At 33.5% G+C, this 21,942-nt stretch overlaps 1 long non-coding RNA gene across 2 annotated transcripts; it reads right to left on the bottom strand.

The window, feature by feature from the left end:
• Nucleotides 1-2,143: 2,143 nt before the first annotated feature.
• On the bottom strand, nt 2,144-18,293 carry LOC112027456 (uncharacterized). 2 transcript variants are annotated; one of them, XR_010624317.1, is made up of 4 exons: nt 18,119-18,293; nt 16,691-16,979; nt 14,024-14,376; nt 2,144-2,892 (listed from the first exon to the last, which is right to left on the bottom strand). It is a non-coding gene; the product is annotated as an uncharacterized LOC112027456 (long non-coding RNA). The 2 variants fall into 2 exon arrangements; XR_010624316.1 differs by lacking the exon at nt 2,144-2,892 and having other exon boundaries at nt 13,778-14,376.
• Nucleotides 18,294-21,942: the final 3,649 nt, after the last annotated feature.

The following is a 21,942-nucleotide window of genomic DNA, read 5'->3' as shown; positions in this document are numbered from 1 at the left end:
TGGCTCGATCGATCAAAGAATAGACTCGATCGATCGAAAATCGCACAGGTTGATTTTTCTACAGAATTTTCAATTCAGCCTTACTTCATTAAATGTTTAGGGTTTTATGTTTTTACCCTAAGTATATAAACTAAACCCTTGCCACATTTTTTAAGGTTGCTTCAATTGTATTGTTGCTCATACATTGCTGTTTTGTGTAAGTCTCTTGTCAGATCTTTGAGGAGCCTTCCTTTACACAAAGCTTAGGGTTTTCAAGTTGGAGATCTTATCTACATCTTGATGATCAACTTGGTTGCTACCATTGAAGCTTAAAGAATATCAAGCGGGGGTGCTTGTAGCTGATTGAAGAATCCAAGAAAGAAGGAGTCTGTGGATTCGGAGCTTGCACGTGGTCGTGTCAGTAAGTTCTACTGGTGGGTAGCATTAGGAAGTCGAGCGGGAAGCTTGTAGTCCTTCTGTATGAACTTCGATTCTTTTGCATAGTGGATTCAGGTTTACCTTGAGGATAGCTAGGTCAAATCCTCCCCAGGTTTTTACCGTGTGATTTCCTAGGTCATCATATCTTGTGTTCATTTATTTTCCGCTGCTTTATATCTTGATATGATTATTTGATTGCTTTAACCTAGAATTGCATAATTTGACTAAGTAACAACTTGGCTAATTAATCTAGGCTAACCAATCTGGTTGTTTTAAGGGGTCTAAAACCGTTCGATTTCATTCTTTATCCCCTCTTGTATGTAGATGGTTCAAGAAAATATTTAGCTCGAGTCTTGTATACAGATCAGTGGATCACCTTTATTGGCTTGCTTTATTTACTAAGCACGCTGCTAATATATTGAAGTTAGCCTTCATGTAAATGGATCAAATTTGAGGGGCCAGTTAATTATTATTTATTTGTTTTTGAGGTCTCTCTCTTCACATCAATAAGGCGCAATTTTAGTGGACCACATCAATATTATATATTTACAATGAAGAAGAAATAAATTTTAAGTTAAATTGTTATTGGCTTGCCTTTTTTGATGCACACTTGTGTGGGTTTCAAGTATACGTGTCTCATCTCAACTAACTCACCTCTGCTTAATATGCAAGAGGGACATTGAACACCTTATTTTCTTGTTGCACACCAATATGTACTCTGATACTACTTGCTTGGGAGTTGATATCTTATGGAAATTTTAAATGAGTAATTAATATAACATATAAAAGCTCTACTCATTTAACTAAAAATTTTAAGCTTATGACATCGGGATTTTTGGGCTAATTATTTTATATTAACCATTTACTCTTATTATAATTTTTCAATATGCTACTTGTCTCACATGGATATACTATATGACTTAACAATTTAACCATATTTTAAAAATCTAAGAGGCATACTGAACTCAATCACAAGTCAAACAAAATAACCTTAATCATCATTACCCACTTAGAAAATCCATGCCCTCATACTGCCTATGGCTTATACACCTCATAGAAATCATTTCCAAACTCCGTTTTCTCATTCCTTACTTCACTTCACTAGAAACCCTTCTTAAGAAAGGCAAATAACCCTTACTAATTAAGGATACTCATATCCTTCTAAGTTAGTGATCAATAAAAGGACTAGGCAAACTCATCCTCGTTTATATTTGATTCCACTCTCTCCCTCCATTCACACTTAAGTTTATTGCTAGATCTTTTCTCTTATACTCTTTACTTTACTATTAGATATAAGTTAGAATTCCTTCGTTATTTGTACATTCTTTCTTGGACTAGAGCTTTATTTCTTTTGTAGGCCTAAAAGCGTTAGCCGAGGTCAAGTTTGATATTTCAGGTACATGTATTGCCCAATTGAAACGCACTGTCGTGCATGTTGAAACTTAAACTTATCCATATGGTGTAGGTATATCCTAAAAGGACACGCATAAATTCTAACGAAACTTGAGACAAGTGGAATTCCTTTCAACAAAATGTCGAAGCTCCTAGCAGCCCGATTTTGCAATGACTATTTTCTTGTAATTAAGACTTAACCATCCACGTATGGTGCAGTTGAGTGGCCTTTTTCTTTTTTCTTTTTTTGTCCGGTGCTTCCGTAAGTGTGGCCCTGGACTTCCTCTTCAAAGACTCTCAACAACTAGTGGAAATTAATGTATGCACATATATATATGAAATGAAAGCATCAAGCTTTTATCACTTTTTATTCCAAGCAGATCATCGGATACACATCAGAGAAATTGTTAAAATTAAGAGGAAAAATGAAACTGAAAGGGAACATTCGGGGAGATCTAATAGTGTGCTCTCTCTTTGCCACCAACTTGCCATTCTTATCTTCAATTCTGACCTTTAGTTTTCTTTCTTCACTTTATACTTCTGGTCTAAAGATTCATGCAAAGGGAAGCGGCATGCAAAAACAATCTAGGGTCGAATATGCTATAATGAAAATCTAGGTACAATTGATGATAGTGTCTATCAGTGTTTTCAATACGTAGAAAGTGCGTAGAAAAACTTGAAGATGTAACGAATATATCTTCAAGTCCTCTCTCTCTCTCTTCTTCTTCTTCTTCTTCTTCTTCTTCTTCTTCTTTTGAATAAAATAGAGAGCATATTATTAAAGCGGCCTAAAGGAGGAAAGTGGCAATAGAGAGGGAATCTGCCCATCAACCTACTTACAAAAGGCCAAAGAGGGAATGGAGGAGATGGGCTTGGAGTCCCCAAATTGGACAGAAAGAGGCCCAATGGGCAAGGGAATGAGCCAGGCCATTGGAGGACCTGGGGCAAAAATTAAAAATAACATTAACAAAGCTAGGGAGAACTCTAATGCTGAGGGAATTGGGACCACGAGGCCATGAGTAACGAGAAAGCAATCATGTATACCACTTGTGCACGCATATCCAAATATCCTATTCCATTCCCCTGCATGTTCAAAATTTGGTGTAAATCATGTAGTATAAAAGGTACAGCAGAGTTATGGTAGCAACTTGAACATGAGGCATAGCAAAGGAAGAAGATGAGGGGTTAGGAAAAAACAATGCAAATCTCCTTTGGCAAAAAAGAACAGGCAGATCGATGCATATTGCAAACTTCTGTTTCGACAAAGGAGAATTGCCCTGCCATTCACCTGCACATAATTGTTATTTCATCCTTGCACCTTCGATATCGTGACTATACCAATAAATAAGCTTGTAATGGTTTCTAACTTTGTCTTTACTATAATTATTTGGTTTCTCTTGCCTTGGTTACAGTTGTATTCTTTAATTGTTTGGAAGGAAAAAGCTGAATTATAACAAGTAACAACATGGATCAACAACATGTGAATTCCAACATGGCAAGTACTAAGCTTAGAGAGATCTCTATATTAAGGTGTACGTAATATGGGTTACAAGAACGTGATTTATATTGAAAGGTAGCTCAATTTAGTACTATTTCTGACCAGCATAAGCTTCTTCTTCTTTTCCCATTTTTCTTTTTCTAGGAAGCATAAGACTTGTACAACTACGCAAATCTTTGTGTGAATTTTGTATTCTTCATCGTGATGATTTACTGTTACATCAAAAGTAACCTCGTGTTGATCTTTTTTCTCCACGAAGAACCTTCTTATGATCCTCTGATTACTTAATTAACTAGCTAAAGTGATTATTTATATGAAGAAACAGAAGTATATCCAGCTGATTTCAAGAGGGAAAAAAAATGTCATGTCATTTTCAAATAAACATTAAAATGGTTTCACGGTCATATTTATATATTCACACTCTTCCTTGTCACAACCAACAACATTTGTGTGGACATCTCTACGCTTAAGCATTTGTGTGGACAGCTCTACACTCTTCCTTCACTTTATATCTGTGCCAAATCTCTTGAGTTCCACAAAAAATGACTTTGATCGACTTGACAAGAGGTGTTTCATAGTGTCTGGAGTCGATTTTTACTGAATTGTCGGTTGGTGGAGGGTCTCTCCCTCCAACACCCGAAGTTGTAAGGTGGAGTTTGGGTTAAGTAGAAACTCAACCCGTGAACACCTCTAGCTACTCTTGATAAATTTATTCCTAGCAGTATTAAAAATATAATAGGAAATTTACATGAAAACACCACAAATGAATAAAATATATTAATAAAAAAGAGTCTGAATATTATCATAATGATATTCAAAACATCTGATATATCAATTCTAAATTATATAAAAAGATTATAAATTTTTCCCAAATGCATTGTTGCTGCCACATTTGGATCTGAAAGTAAATTACCATTCGTAAGTTAAAAATTAGAAAAATTTTAATTTCAACCGAGACATGAACCATGACCCCAAAACTCCTCAAACTCTTCAGCTTTGATAAAAATAGTTAAATTAGGTCAAACTCAAGAGTTCCACAATAAAACATAAGGTTTGACCAAGTTTGACCGGTTGTGACTAGAAGATTCGATTGGTCAACCCAAATGATTCTTGAGCCACCACACATGTATTTTGATCCCTTTAAAAAATAATGATAACTTCCCATATCGGATGTAAACCAAATGAAGTATCAAAGAAACAAAACAAAAAACAAAAGCCTTCCAAACTAAGAGCAAAATGTTTAACCCTTTCCAAAATTAAGGGTGTGCCAACCTGCCAATCTACCAAAACTGATCCGATCTAACCCAATCCACCAGGTTTGGTTAGTTTTTAGGGATAAGTGGGTTGGGTTGGGTTTTGAAATTGCTTTTTACAGTGGGTCGGGTCAGGTTTGTGTAATAAGATTCACAAATCCACCTAGCTCGACCCAATCTGCATATATTTAATATATATTTAAAATTCAAAAAAAAAATTATTTCATAATATTTAAAATATATTATAAAATTTTGTTATTTTTTTTTTCTCATCTTCCTAAATAAAACCCATCCAATCTGCATATATTTAATATATATTTAAAATTCAAAAAAAAAAATTATTTCATAATATTTAAAATATATTATAAAATTTTGTTATTTTTTTTTCTCATCTTCCTAAATAAAACCCAAACGCTAAGGGTATGTTTGGTAACTTTTTTTTTCCTCTTATTTTTTGTTTTCAAATCAATTTTCTATTTTTGAGACTAATAAACTTGTTCAGCAACCCAAAATAGATAGAAAACAAAAATTATTCTCAAAACTCAATTTGTAAAGAAAATTAAAAACAGGTAAAAGACTATTTTCAATTTCTAATTTTCAAAAGTCAATGAAAATATGAGCTTGATTTAATGAATTTGTCTTATTTAATGAGTTAGCATTAGAATTCGAATCCTAATAACAACATATTTCAGCAATTTTTTTTTCTATCTCCTCTGTTCTCTTACATAGAATTTTCTCTCTTTATTTTGCACTCTATTCTTTTTTTTAAAACTCCATTGTGTGAAACTCAACGGACCTATAGAGAAGCATCACCTTACAGGTTGGAAGATCTTAGGCAAGCATATTGAAAAAGTATTTATGAATGTTGTTAGAAAATTGCATAAATTGTTCACAGTTTCTTGGTGGGTCTCCATGTGCAATGTTGGCTTAGTTCCCTGGTTGGTTCTCACTATATATATTAGTAGCAAATATTTTTTGAAGTCAAAAGATGGTTTATATTTACTGTTCATGTAAAGTGTACAATATTATACACTATTCTTGCAGATATATACACATACACATTTGCTTAATCTACAATGTGAATTTTATATAACAATAAAATGTAAACTAGTACTTTTCCTATTTTTAATGTTAAAATTGGTTGTACAGTCACTTGCATTGCCAAAAGTTTTGTGCAATGTCCATCTAATGCTAATACCATATAGCATTGTGCACATAAAGTATAAACTATATAACATATAACTTCTTTAGAAATTTGTAATCATCCTAAGTGCTACATTTCATATTTGGATAATAATTTCCATTTGCCTTTTGTAACAAGTATATAATATTATTTCAGCATCATCAAAGTTACCAAAAAAATTTTATATTTTTTTTCTTTAGAAAAATATTTTTTTATTTAAACTAACCAAACATGTTTTTTATTTCAAAAATAAAAGATTTTTTTTTTCTTTCTATTCCCAAAAACAAGTTTTTGGAAATAGAAAACAAAAATTGTTACCAAACATAACCTAAGTTTTCCTTATTCCAATCTCCTTCTTATCTCACTTGTTGGCTTAAACTTTGAAGCACTATCAAAATTTAAAATACTTTGTGGTTTTGTTGTTCTAATGCTCAATTTAATAATAACAATAGTAATTAAAAAAAAAAAATTCAAACCATGGGTCCAACCCGATCCATGTGGGTTGGTGTTAAGAACAGAGTATGGTGTTTTGAGTTTCTAGTTGGATTCGAGGTCAGCTGGTCCTCCAAGAAGAAGAGAGAAAAAAAAAGAAAAGAACTGAATTATGCTTTTGCTTAGTCAATGCTTGAATCCGTACAACCATGCTCTCTTGCCTTTATACACTTTCCTGCACTCTAACTAACTTGGAATTACTAACTAACTAATGCTAGCTGTACACTCACAACTAACTCACCAGTACTGCCACTCTCAATACCAATCACTTTCAATTACAATTGCTACTTAATACAAATCCTAACAATACCCTCCCCATTAAAACACCTTGCCCACAAAGTGAGGAAATTGTTGTTGCAGCAAGTACAGACTTTCCCAGGTAGCATCTTCCTGACTTCCTCCTTGCCATTGGACTAAAACTTGAGTGATGATCCTACTCCTTAGCTGATGAGTTCTGTCCTGCAGAATAGCTATGGGTTCTGGATTAAGAGTGCCATTTGAATCCATAGGTGGGACGGATTTAGGCCTTAAGTCATAGAAGGTGGAATAAAGTCTTGAGTCTGGAATGGGCAATGGCTGGAGTAAACCAGCTGGACCCTGTAAAATGTCTTGTATCTCCTGACCATGGACATTACTAGCCTTAAGATCATTCAACCAAGCTGGAGTTGGAAAATAAATCTTACATAAAACGGAATCACCTAAACCACCCTTAGCTGGAAAATCTTCTAAAACGCTATCAGCTGGAGAATCTCCTAAACCACCATCACCTGAAGTATCTTTTGAAACGCCATCAGTTAGAAAATCTCCTAAGCCACCATTAGCTGGATTATCAACTCCAATAGTTGATAGCCTTGACTCCATGTACACTGGATATACTAGTAACTTCCTTTTCACATCCCTACCCACAGCAACTTTAATAGTGAAAGGTCTTGCACACTTCAAAAGATCAGCAACATCGTATTTCTTCCCTGTACAATAAAAAACAGAACTACCAATCTTGCCTCCCACCAAGTAATCTTGCTTCCTAGTACGTAAAGCCCTTGAATCAAGATTTGATTTCTTATAAATGTTATGATCACCTTGGCTATAGAACTTGGCAAGTAACGCACTACTGCTACCAACACCATAAGTCAATGTAGAACTTATTTTCTTATAAAAATTGTGATCATTTCGGCTATGGAATCCGTCATTTACCTCACAGCTATCACCAAGAAAAGAAACATCTAGTTCCTTGGCTTAATGACAGCCACTAAGTAGCGAGATTTGGCCCTCAACAAGAATGTGTAGTAAATCTACTTCTTCATTCTTGATTACATGAACCGACCCATTTGGTGAAACATGAGCATGAGTGTGTGGTAAGTCTGCTTCTTCATTCTTGATTACATGAACAAACCCATTTGGCGGAACATGAGTTTGGTTAATGCCAATGAACATTGGATTACTCACAAGAATAGGCGTTTCTTGAATAGTAGCCTTCACTGGATTGTCACAAGCAGTAGATCCAAATTTGACTTGTAGTTCTTGAACAAAGGCACCCCAACTATCATATAGCCCAATATCTTCAGCATTTTTGAACCACACTAATGCTTCCCCATCCATGTGAAAATAGGCCATCGAAAGCTTTTCATGATCTGGGGTCTTGTAATAGTTGAAGTATCGGTTTGCTTTACAAACCCAAGCCGCATATTCTTCACCCTTGAACCTAGGAAAATCAATCTTGATTGGTTTTGGAAAAGCCAATTCAATCTTGATTGGTTTTTGCAAGGCGATGGCTAGAGCATTGCTTGATATATGATTCTCATTGGACAAAGCTTCAAATTCTGCCTTAGACATACCCACTGTTGAAATCTGTCTCAGCCGAGCCAAGGCCTCCATAGGGTCATCATATGCTGTGGGACCAAACCTTACATGTAGTGCTTGTACCAATGTTTCCCAGTTTGAGAACACCCCAGCTTCCTTAGCTTCTTGATACCAGACCAGAGCTTCTTGATCTATGTGAAAAGAAGCAACCAACAACTTCTCTGCAACCGGTGTTTGATAATAGCCAAAATATTGATTGGCTCTATAAACCCAACTAGCAGGATCTTCCCCTGAAAAACGAGGGAATTCAAGCTTAATTGGTTTCATGAAGGATATAGCTAAAGAATTTCTGATTGGGGTTACAGGTTCTTGGGAAGAATGCGGTCTAGCTTCCTCGGAATTTATCTTTTGCAGAATGACATTAATATTCTGAGTCATGGCCTTGATGTTCTGATTCATCTCATTCAAGATCTTGGTTTGAATGGCAAAACAAGTTTCAGCCATTGTTGTCACAGGATTGAAGCTCTGATACCATTTGTTAAGAACAGAGTATGGTGTTTTGAGTTTCTAGCTGGATTCGAGGTCAGCTGGTCCTCCAAGAAGAAGAGAGAAAAAAAAGAAAAGAACTGAATTATGCTTTTGCTTAGTCAATGCTTGAATCCGTACAACCATGCTCTCTTGCCTTTATACACTTTCCTGCACTCTAACTAACTTGGAATTACTAACTAACTAATGCTAGCTGTACACTCACAACTAACTCACCAGTACTGCCACTCTCAATACCAATCACTTTCAATTACAATTGCTACTTAATACAAATCCTAACAGTTGGGTTGGACCCCTATGATGGATTGGATTTTTTTTAATATACAATGGTTGGTTAGATTGAAAATACTCCTCAACCCGACCCATACGCACCCTTAAACCAAACATTTGAAATTTTTTATGATGTACCAATTTTCAAGAGGCATAACTTCTCACCGTAAGCTATGATTTGTGCAAACTTGATTTTGTTGGAAAATTAATATTATGAAATTTCCAATGGTACCTTGTTTGTTCAATATCAAGATCAGGTAGACTCTCAACAAGCCTCCAGAAATCAAAGGCAACATTAGAAAGTCTCAAAAATGCGCACTCCAGGCACCCTTGTCTCAGGTGCTACTCTATTTAGGCTTTTTGTAAATACCCCCTCCCTCATCTTAGCAAACATATTGCATCATTCTCCTTGGAATGATGGCATTCTGATGAGTTTAAAACTTATAAAATATGTGGGATTTTAAAACTTATATATAATAATCCTAAAATTGTACATGATAATATTAATTTATACTAAAATATTTTGTTAAATCAATGTAGTTGCTCGACCCTTTAATTGTCTCGTAAAAATATCTTATCATTACATCAACTTCGGGGCAAACAAGAAACAATAGAAATACTTTATATCAGATTGTTAGAGGGGGAGATAGTAATCTCTTTTAGAGTAGTCTATTTTTCATGTAACATGAGTTGAATATATTCTAGGACATTTATGTACTTATGCAATCTTGTGTGTCGAAGATCTGTGTTGAAGAAACAAGAAAACTACTCAAGAAAACTGCTAATTCTTGTGCCTCAACTGCATCTTGATAGTAGGTTGACTGATAGGGCATTACTAAAGCTTAATATCTAACTCAACACCTCTTGGCCAATCGAGCTATGAGAATTCCGAACAAATTTTCCTGTTTTAACCCATGATAACTAGGCATGTCTTTGGATATGTGCACTAGGGTTCCCAATGATGTAAAAACTGTACTTAACAGTCGGTATCATACAACAAAGAGGAGACATGCGTACTGACAAGCTACTGCAACTTTGTACCCCTAGGGCTTTGTAGCGGGCTAATACTAGTTCATATTGGAGCATATTGTTGCGAATAACTTATATCAATCAAATGCATCAATCAAGTGTTGTTGTAAAAGTTAGTCACAAATTGGTAGATTCATGCATAGAAGAAGTCTGCTAAGAAGAGTAGTCTAACTGGGTTGAAGCTGAGCTTTGATAGATTAATAGGTTCTACTGTAGGTGGATACTTTAGATAAAGTAAGATTCCTTATACTTGTATCCTTATTTTTATTAGTGAATTCTTCAGAAGTGATGATTTACATAATCACTAGTTGAGTTTTTTCTAAGAAAATTTTTCCCATCGTGACCATATCACTTGTGCCAAATTTATTTTCTGCTACACTTTATTCTAGATTGTTGACGTTGTCTTGTATTAATTGGACTTTACATGTAATTAGACATATTAAACAACTTGAATAATTAATTAATTTAATTGTGTCAACTTTAACCAAACAAAGTTGATATAAATACAAGGGTAATTATTTATTTAAATTGTATTATTAATGTAAATCTTGTATTGTAGACTAAACAAAGTTTACAATATTGCACACATTTACATAAAATGTACACAATTGTTTAGTTTACCATATAAATCTTAGATTGCTAGTAAAATGTAAACTAAGAACTTTCCTAAACACAGTCATAAAATCTTAACTTTTACAAAGTGGATTTGAAATTTTCTCTTCTATACTTTTGTTTATGCAGGCAAGAAAAAGACTTATAAGATGAGGCTTTTATGGTGCTCTAAGGGTGTATTTGTTTGGACGTGAAATAGAGTGGATGGAAAATTTTCAGGAGAAGATAGGAGAGAAAATGAGTTTGTGTGTTGTGTGGTTGGGAGGAGGGGAAAGAAAACTTTTGTGTGGGGCCAAGCATTTTCCACCCAAGCCCACACAAAACTTTTCTCTCCAAAATGGAGAGAAAAGAGGGGAGAAAAGTTTGAGGCATACGGTGGTACAAAATTACCCTCACTTTTTATTGCTTTCACTTACCCCTCTCGATCTCTTTACCGTCTCTTGTGACCTGATCATCCTTATCTCTTAGCCTCTTCACAACAACAGTGAACTCATCTTCTCTCTCTCTCTCTCTCTCTCTCTATTCCACATTCTGTTGTATTAATCTATTATGTAAATTTGTTGCCCACATTGTTGCTGCCCAGCTGGGAAGATAAACTGCTTAGTTAAATATTTTGATGATTAGCTTATATATGACTTTGCCAAGTTAAATTTATGTGATTTTGCCAGCTTATATGTGATTTGCTTAGTTGATTTATAAGTGCCAAGTTTTTAGTGCACGCTTGCCCAATTGCCGACGTTATACACTATTTGTTGCCCATGTTCCGTGGAGTTTTTATCATCAAAGTTTGTTTATTTATTTATAAATTTATTTTTTTTTAAAATGAAAATGTCTTCGTTGTGATTCTAAATCTAATTAGGTTGATCTTGGTTTGATCATTGATGTGGTGAGATTTTTTTTTTTTTTTGAATGTTCTGTAAATTTTTCCCCTAAATGAGACTATGTATGGTTTTGGAAAATGAATACAAGTTTAGTGAGATTTGTTTTTTGAATGTTTCTTAAATATATGGCCATGTATATCCTTTGAGTACTGGTTTGAGGTTGAGAGTGAGTGAGAAAGGGGTTTATGTTCTTGTCCTTTTGGGCAAACAAGAGAGAAAACGAAGAAATGGAGAATATAAACGAACTAGAAAATTGTTTGGGTGAGAGTGCACAAACGGTAGTACATGGTGTTAGTGTTTTAGGACCAAATTTATCATTTTTAAAAACCCGTGGATGTGTTTGGTATTACCCCAAACTTCAGGGTAGGTCACTGTAATTTACACATAAAAGTATTCATTTCATAACTTTTAAATGAATCATATAATTTATTTAAATAATATATATGAATGATTTTATAAATCGTCATGTAATAGGCAAATTGGAAGAAATTTCTTCCAGATGAATTTGAAGTAAAACTTTATCTTCTACTTACCATTAAAAATAAAGTGAACGTTAAATCTTCACTCATTAAACATGTCTATATGGTTTACTAATTAAAAAAACCTTATACGTGAGAACCTTTTCAAATCTCATTAAAAAAAATATATCTTCAAAACATTTAATGCATGTGAGAACTAAGAATTCGTTAAAAAAATGATATAGCACATTTACAAGAATACAAATTAAGCACTACAATTTTTTTTTTTTTTTAATTTTTGGCAGCATTCTTTAATTAAGAAATGTTTGGAGGATCAATATAACCAACATTAAAATTTTTTATTCATTTTAGGGAAGTATATAATTAGTTAAATACTTTATTACTTTTTGGGCGCTCACGTGTTAGTAATTATAGTGACATAATTTACGTACTTAAGATAATTACCTCAAATCTACATGAGGGTTAAGTTCACCTTTATCTTATAAGCCCATGTTTCAAAATTAGCAATTTACGTATCTAAAGTCAATTCCATTTAAGCTTCTGCAACTCACTTCTAACTTTCCATTACGAAAAAATGGTTTTTATCACAAAATCAAACTTAAAACAAATTAAAAAGTTAGGTTTTGAATTCTTTACAAAAATGATGAACATTAGATATGAAATTTCAAACATGTAATATCAATTTTTTTGAAAGTATAAACTCAAATCAAATGCCCACGAAGATGCCAAAATTTTCACAACAAACACAAAACACAAACTCACAACCCATGTTCACTTCATCTGCAACACAAAACCACAACCAAAAACAACTTCCAAGCCCAACACAGCAAAATATATTAACTGATCCACACACATACTCAAACCTACCACAGTTGAAATCAGTTTGCTGAAATGAACATCCACGAGCAGTTTAGGTTTAGGAGCTCTCTAGAGGTCGGGTCAAAGAGAGCAAGGACATGGGTTTGGGTCAACTCGGTGAGTGAGGAGCTACTATCTACTTTCTGGACAAGAAAATGATGAGTGTTCATCAAGGGTTTTTTTTTTTTTTTTTTTTTTTTAGGGCTTTTCATACTTTTTTCAAGGATTTTGACCCTAAAAAAAGACAACTTTGTTGTAGTGAAATAGTGGAGTCTGTGGAGATAGCGATGGTGAGGATCTTCTGGTCATGAAAGTGGTGATGGAGGATGACAAAGATGAGGAGTGGAAAAGGAGGCAAAGTGGGTTGGATTTGGATCAGTAATGGAAAGAAGAGCTTTTGTTAATTTTGCTAACGTGGACTTGACTTATTTTATAATAGAGAAATAATATGTTTACAACATTTTTATAACAAATCTTAAGTGGCAGGTTGTTATTAGTTGTTATTGTTGGGGCAAAAAAGTAATTTTAATATTAGTTTCAAATTTAAACCAATAACAATTAACCACCTGTAATTTGTTGTAAAAATATTGTAAAATTATTATAGACGTAATATCTCTCTTATAATAATAATAAATCATGGACTTGACTTGGATTACTTGATGAGTTAGACTTTGGTTGGACCCCATTCATCATCTTGTTATAGAGCACATGTTAAGGGATAATAAAATGCTAAATTCTGGTACCTAATACACATTTTCCAAGAATAGGATATAAGAGTTAATGTTTTAATGGATTACATGCACAAATTCATTGTTATGTTTTTTTTTTTTTTTTTGAATATGTGTTCAATTTTACTTTTTTTTAATATATAAAAAATTTATTTAATAAAACATTACATGAATTTTAACCATTGCCGTTAGGGCATTTTTTTACAAGAGCCTTACAAAATAAAGTTAATAGAAATTTTAGTATAATAAACTTATAAATAGAAATTGACAATAAATTTATTTAGAATCACTCTAACAAGATAATAAATAACTATTTAACTTGTCGTGATCAGTGATATGTTGGTGTATAATACCTATGGAGAAAAATCTATATTATCTCTAGTACCACCATATTGCAAAAATGTAATTGTGAATGCAAAGAGAAAATTAAACACCATGTGAGCATATGTGCAACCACGCGTTTGACTGTTATACGTGCACGTATATGCCCTAGTTACATAAGGAAAAAAAAAAAAGGAGATGCTGGGTTTGATATATATTAGGTAACAACTAACAACTAGTGCCTTGGCATTATATAAACATTACCTTGGGTTTGATATATATCTAAGGTGACTGAATGATTGCACAGCTTAATTGCCGGGCAAATATCCCTTGGCAATGAACGTCTCCACCTTGTGACCTAAATCACATACGTGTATGAAGTGCAGGTGAGTGGTTAACTGCCAAAAGACTAATTGCCCAGTAATGCAACCGTGCATACGCTTGATCCATTTCGTTGATGAATAGTTTTGGGTGTTCATCTCTATATATACCTGAGAAAAAAAATCAGACAATTCTGGGATGTGCCATGTAAATAGGATATTCTTAGCACATACCCTTTGTTTGGTAAGTTGCAAAGTGGTCCTGTGGCTTCAATTCACGCAACCCTAGCTCTTTTTCTGCACTAGGTTAGATGGAAAAAATTAAAATTCCTCTCTTGGTAGAAAGAATAAAGAAATATGAATTATCTATAAAGAATATCCGCATAATAATTCTTCAATTCGCTTCTTGTTTAAGTCATGTGCATGAACGTTTTTCAACACAAAACTTATGGAAAAGAAGAAACAATTGATTTCAAGTGGACATGATTAGATGGTTTTACATGCATATATACAGGAATGGAAATAATTTTACTGTGTTTTGATTGCTAGAGAACATTGGAAACTAAGAGGTGGGTTGACTTTTGGGGTAGGAACTTGATTCCAACTGAAAAGTTTAATTCTCCATAGCCTTTTCAATCTTCTTTATATAACTGTTTGTGGGGGAAGATTCTGATAATTTTGAATTATATTCAACAATCTGCCATCCTCTGGTTATCTTAAGACATTTCATTCTTTATCCCCTCTTGTATGTAGATGGTTCAAGAAAATATTTAGCTCGAGTCTTGTATACAGATCAGTGGATCACCTTTATTGACTTACTTTCTTTACCAAGCACGCTTCTAATATATTGAAGTTAGCCTTCACCTCATATGGATCAAATTTGAGGAACTGATTAATCTCTCTCTCTCTCTTTCTCTCTCTCTCTCTCTCTCTCTCTCTCTCTCTTTATATATATATATATATAACTGAAACCTCTAAAACTCTCACAATTTTCCACGTCAGCACAATATTTAAAAAATAAAATTAAAAACTTTTTTTTCACTCAAAAACAAAGTTGGATACTTATCTTAAAAATAAACAATATAAAAATATAAAAACAAAACAAAACCGAGCTTAAGAGAGACTCATGTTTAGGACTCTTTTCCTATCTCAAACTCTAATGGCGTTTAGCCTAATTAGTTTAAAACCCTACGGATTCGTCTACACTTTTATCTCAACTATCATTCAATAATTCCTCTAAATCATCTTCTCTATTTTCTATGACTAAATTTCTTAACCTTAGATGGCAAACTAATCTGTTTTTCTCTTCGTTTTTATCTCAGATTCTTAGCCAAACCCTTCACCTCTACCTCCTTTATTTATTCCAACCCCAATTTTCGACTATATAGGAATTTCTCTTTAAAACCCAAAGAACAAAAACGTGTAAACCCTACACAAAAGCCTTTGAAGTCTGAACACCACAAAGATTTAGACTTCAGACACAGCCTCTTCAACAACCAAGTCTTCTTGAGGAATTTTATCACAAAACACTTACCTCTCTCCTCGATTGAGTAGCAGAGACCCCAGCTTTTAACTAGTTTAAAATCATCCTAATCAGATTCTCACAACAATATGCAAACTTCACCCTCTCAGATTCAACCCATCCTAACCCTAAGGGCCAGGAACGACTCTTATCTATCAAACATGACCTTGCAGTATTCTATGGGTACTCCAAAAGACTTCCATTTACTTTTCACCATAAACCTTAATTATGACATTTACAGGTAATTTTGAATGTCTGGTGAAGTTTAATATTAATCTGTAAACATGCATAAGGTGTTATGCTCCGAACCCAAAAGGGTCCAAAGCATGAGAAATACATCCCAAGAGTACCTGTAGATTTTTCCTTTTTGAAAAATCAAACTATTGGAGATCTTTATTTTCCTTTCTTTTCCACATGATAAGAATATATAACCATACTAAAATCTCCACATTACAGGTTACAGCTCTATAACACATTTACGAAGAATAACTAAAAATCATGTGCATCCACAATATACATAAATATATTACAAAACTCTGATTAAAATTACACAAAGTCATAATCTTATCAATAATAAGGACCTTAACATCGAGTCTAGGCCTACCACGACAAAGGCTAATAAACCTCAAACAACCCACCTCCAATAGAATTAATTAAGGTCTCGTTGAACATAACAAGATCGAGTCACCAACCATTTACAATAGAAGTCTCCAAATTTAACATAGCAATCTAATCATCACCAAAGAAGTAAGGTCCATACCCAAGGTATAGCTAATAAATCTGAAAAAAACTGTTAAAGGGTGGAATGAGATAACGGCCAGTAAGTAGCATAACTAATGGGGGTGGGGGAAATGCAAATCTCATGATAATGAACAGTTTACAAAACATGTTTTAGTTTGGGAAATTTCTAATAGAATCATGCAAGATCATTTTCAATAATAATGTGACAAGAATGATTAAATGATAAAACACAAAGTTTCTCAAAACAATACCATGAAACTATATACAATAATCTATGAGCACTGATAATATAATTCTAAAGCCATAAAATCTAACATACGGTAATTTATCACAAATATACCACATTACCATATAGACCGGTTAAGGGATCCACCCATTTACAATTGGCATGATATTGTTCTCTTTGGTATGCAAACTCTTGGCCCCATGGAGAGCAGCCTCACCCATACCCTTAAGGTTTTTCTCTCCCCCCATGGGCAGCGGAGAGAGCGCGTCAAATAGGACCTCTCTTGCATATGGTCTTTTGGCCCCATGGGCAGCAGCCTCACCCACACACAATCAAGGAATCTCTTCCCCCCATGGGTAGTAGGGAAGAACGCACCATTCAAAGTGAAAGGGAACTAATTTTGATTTGATTCTGTTGTCACATAGCATGGTGTTAAAACCATATAAAGCTCATAGGCATACATTTCCTTTCAAATTCATAGTTTATAACTAGATAGTTTCAGAAAAACCTTAAATAATCTAACTTCCACAAAGTTTATAAGGTTTTCAACTTTATTCTTGTTAAAAAGATTTTCTATCAATTTCTCACATAACAAGACAAAATAAGCATCTTTCAATTTTCTAATATACCATAAAATCAAAGATTTCCTTATTAAAGATTAAATAAAAGATGCTCATTTATCCATGTCAACAAATTAATGCATTTCTCCAAATGCAATACCAAATATGATGCATTTTCATATATAATCATACATATATTAGGGTTACGACACGATAGTTTTTAGGAAAATATTATTTCTATAGGTAGTTTTCAAAAACGTGTCTAATCCAAAAACAACATTTATGCAACATGTTTATTTTCAAAAATCCCATTAAAAAAAAAACTACTTATCTTTCAACCTGCAAAAAGCCTAATTCTCCAATCTCCAAAGGAGATTAGCTAGAACCTCAACAATATCAAGCAAACCTAACACAATAAGCATAAAGCTTAAAATTGTATCTAACTACAATTTGGGAATTGTCAAATAAGCACTTAATTAGTCAAGTCTAGTATTTAACCTCATAAATAATAATATATTCCACTTCCAAAATTTCTCAACAAATTGATTCACAAGGCATAAACTCTAATTTATAAAGTTAACTCATTTAACATCATCTCCAACATCATGAATAGCTTCCATAAAATTTACACTACATCATTAAGAGACCCATGAAAGCAAAATCAAAATATCATCCAAGACAAGAAATTTAGAACTTCAACTAACTCCAAATAAACCCAATGACAATGGAAAAATTAGATTTACCAAACATCACATGTTATAACTCAAAACCCCCAAATTTTCCACTATACATAAACCTTAGGTAGTCATCATTAGCACAAACTATAAACTCACTCATTAAATAATTCCACCAATACAAAACCCATACTTATAAACACATAAATATTATTTCCAATGCTCATAAATCACATGGGTATTATTATTAAAGCTTAGATAAAAATAACCTCAAGCAAAAGCATTTAAACCCACCAAAAAGATTAGAAATTTTTACCTCAAATAAAAGATAAAGTTGCTTAGAGATTCCTAAGGATTTTCCAGTGGCATTGCCGGAAAAATGATGGTGGTATGGATGTACCGGTGGGAGAGGATGAGCAAGTGATAGGGAGGAGTGTATGAGAGAAAAGAAAAGAAAGAAAAGAAAATAAGAAGAGAGGGATGGCCGGATATGAGAGGGTGAGGTAGATTGAAATAAGTGGTAAGTAGTGGGGTTAGGTGGGGCACGTGGGAACCCAAAAAAATCTGATCTTACACCTTTTTTTTTTTTTTTTGACTTATTTTAACTTTTTGCTATATATAAAAGCTAAAAAAAAAAAAAAAAAAAAAACAATAAGCTAGTTCCAAACACACACTAATTCAAATCTTACTAAACTTTTAATTAATTAGGTGTTGGGACTACTGGTCCAAACCAATATATGATTGATAATATACTTAGTATGAACTTGTTAATGCATATATATATATATATATATATTAGAAGGAGCTTGATAATGTACTTATATTGGATCTTGATTTCAAAAGCTTAATATTAAGCTCAAGCTCAAACATTGTTTTTTAGGCTTAGTTCAAGCTCAAGCATTGTTTTTTAGGCTTGGTTCAAGCTCAAGCCAAACTTAAACATTTAACATTTATTGTCGAATTGAGTTTGAATATTTAATACTCGATAAGGTCAGCTATTAGTCATTATCTTTTGGACTGACTATAAATCTTAGGAATAATTGGGGTGGACAAGTAATAAAGTTTTGAACAATTGAGGAGGCAAACTAAAAATCCATTGAACTAACTAGAAATCTTAGAAATAATTGGTGGGTGGTTCTAATTTTTTGGGAGGACTATATTCTATTACTAGTATAGTTGTAGGAGAAAAAAAAATTGCAATGTAGCTTTCTAACAAGCAAAAGAAGTTTAAGGATAGCTGTGATTCAAAACCACAGGGATTCCAAAATCCATGCCTGTACAAAGCGGATTTCCTTTGGGCCGAGGCAAAGGCAGCTTAGGCCAATAATCCTCCATTGCGGACTCTTTTGAATACAATTTAGTTTAGTGTTGTTTGAAGGGGATGCTTAAGGGCTTTTGGATGCCATCACTGGGAAAGTTGAGGAGACTCCTTGGGAAATTTCTAATCTTGTTTGTGATATTTCTTCCTTGTTGATGATCCATGATCTTTTGTTCCCAAGGGTGCTAATGTATCGGCCGACAGTTTGGCCTCCTAGGCCAGCTTTTGTAACTCCTATGGCCTGCTACATTTTCACTATCCCTTCTTGGTGTGCATACAGCCCATCAACTGGACAAAACCAACCCAACATTATGTTTTGTGTTAGCGTTCGTAGATTAATGGGTTGGATTGGATTAGGATTTTAATGTGAGCCTTGGGCTGGGTTAAGTTTGGATTGATAGTTTTTTCAACACATTATATATATAAAGTTATTTTATTATACTTATTTTAATTTTTTTGTGTGATTTATTTTGGTATTTAAAAAATTAATTTTGATTAATTTGAAAATTTGGAATATAATTTAAGTATATTATGTGACTTGTAATAATATATTAAAAAAATATTAAATAGTTGACAAAAGTCCAATTTTTTACGAGGTATGAAATATGTAAAGCTTTGTGATTGTTCTTTAATTTTTTTTTTAAAGAAGAAGAAGAAGACGGAAAGAAAAAAAAAAAAATATATATATATATATATATATAAATATAAGTAAGCATAACCCACTGACTCATTTGGGGGTTGGGTTGGGTTGGGTTGGTTTTTACACATATGATGGATTGGATTAGGTGGGGAATTTTTCCACCAGACAAGGTTGGACTAAAAAAAAAAAAAAAACCCTTCCAACCCAACCCTACGCAACCAATGCACACCCTTACGTGGAGGGCTCCCCGATTTCTTCTTCCTTTTTGTTATCAATAAAATATCTCATTAATTAGAATATATATACACACACATGGATGGGGATACAAATAAAGCATAAACACATTGTCCATAGCACATCCCTATTTTTCCCAAAAAATTTTGCACAAAAATTTATTTCATAGTATTTATGCTTGATTTTAAAAATTCAACTTGTTTTTTTTTTTTTTTTTTGGTACAAAGGGGAAATTTTATTTATTCAAATAGACAGTTTATGAGAGTACATAGTTTGTTACATAGAGCACACTTTCTAAGAGTGCCCATTTGACAAACATCCCTAAAATACTTTTCATACACAAAACTCGGGCATGACTCATATACAAAAATTCTATCCATTTGCAAGCTTCCCCTTTTAGCCACTCCATTAGCCTCCCGGTATATGTGAACAGGAAGGACGATCTACTTGCGAGTGATAAGGGACCTGCAATCATTAATTAAAACATAAAGTTGTGGCGCATAAGCACCATCATGTGTTAGTCATTGCATAGTTAGGGTAGAATCTATTTGTAAATTAATATGTTTAAATCCCAGATTCCAAGCCATATTTAAACCAAGCATATCTCAAACTAAATGAGTGATGAGAGAAGAGTTATTACATACCACAGGTTATGGAAAGCATGCTTAGCCATGACCCACAACATGGGCCACTGTGTTAAGGAGGTTCTTGTAATCCAAGAAACACGGCACTTAACATGTCAGATTGTGATGTTTCATTCGCTGGTTAATTCAATGACTTACCATGTCATCCATTTCTGCAATAAATTCCACTTATTCTATTGTAAAGCCATTACAAATTGATTCATCCCTTAGGGTCCGTTTGGATTGAAGGGGAGTGGAGGGGAGTAGAGTAGATTTGGCTGAAAATATGCTAATTTTGGATCAAATCTACTCTACTCTACTCTACTCCACCTCCCTCTCCCTCAATTCAAACAAACCATTAAAACCTCAACATTTTGCCACAACTAACCTTGTGATCCCAAATTCTTATAGAGAATGAGAAACCACATCCTATTTTTCCTTGTTATCCTGAATGAGTTCCCTTCCCCTTGCTAATCATGGATGGCTTCCAACTGACCCATTTGTGCTAAGTTTATAGAAACTTTTTGAGGGCAGAAGCCATCCTCCGAATTTCTAAAATTATAGTACTAGTTTGTACTCACAAGTCACACTTTTTACAATAGTTGTGTGTTTAGATATATCTTATTTTTGGTAACTTATTTATATAATGAGACATAAAAAGTTAAAAGCTAAAAGTTTGATATTTGAATCTATCATTAACATCACTTTTTTCACTTAATTATAACCATTCATCTCGATCAATCGGAGTTATGCTATAGTCACAAACTTTTTTACAATATTTTTACAAACTATTGATGTAACAAATTCTTACAAATTTTCATCTGGATCCAACCACTGTTAGGGACATATTTTTATGTAATTGGCATATCTTTTGATAAAATGCACTTTACTTGTATTTGGGTAAATCTAAGTAGGTTCAAGATAGTCATTACAAGTGGTTAAATTGAAGACGTGAAGATTACTTAAAAACTACCCAAGAAAAGTGCAATCTGCAAGTCTCGATACCTCCTCGACAGAAGCTCGATCTGTCAAGATTCATTAAAACTCGATAGATGTTTTGATCTATCGAGCTAACGGGATTTAGACTATAGCTAGCAACATTTTTATTTTAAAAAGCTATTTGTTTATGGGTTTGTATAATCCTTATTGGACTAAGAAAGCCCAAAGTTTGTATAAACCTATTTGGAATAGGAGAGCCCATTAAGCTCCTATTTAAAAGGAAGTGGAAAAAGAAAAAAAAAAAAAAAACCTAGAGAGCTTCATAAGGTTTTCTTTTTGAAACCCTAGCCTCCTCCTACAGAAGAAAGAGTTTTTGTTGCGTTTCT

Source organism: Quercus suber, unplaced genomic scaffold (genome assembly GCF_002906115.3).
Source record: "Quercus suber isolate HL8 unplaced genomic scaffold, Cork oak 2.0 scaffold_430, whole genome shotgun sequence".
NCBI lineage: Eukaryota > Viridiplantae > Streptophyta > Magnoliopsida > Fagales > Fagaceae > Quercus > Quercus suber.
The sequence above is the reverse complement of the archived record's forward strand: the minus strand, read 5'-3'. Positions and strand labels throughout refer to the sequence as shown.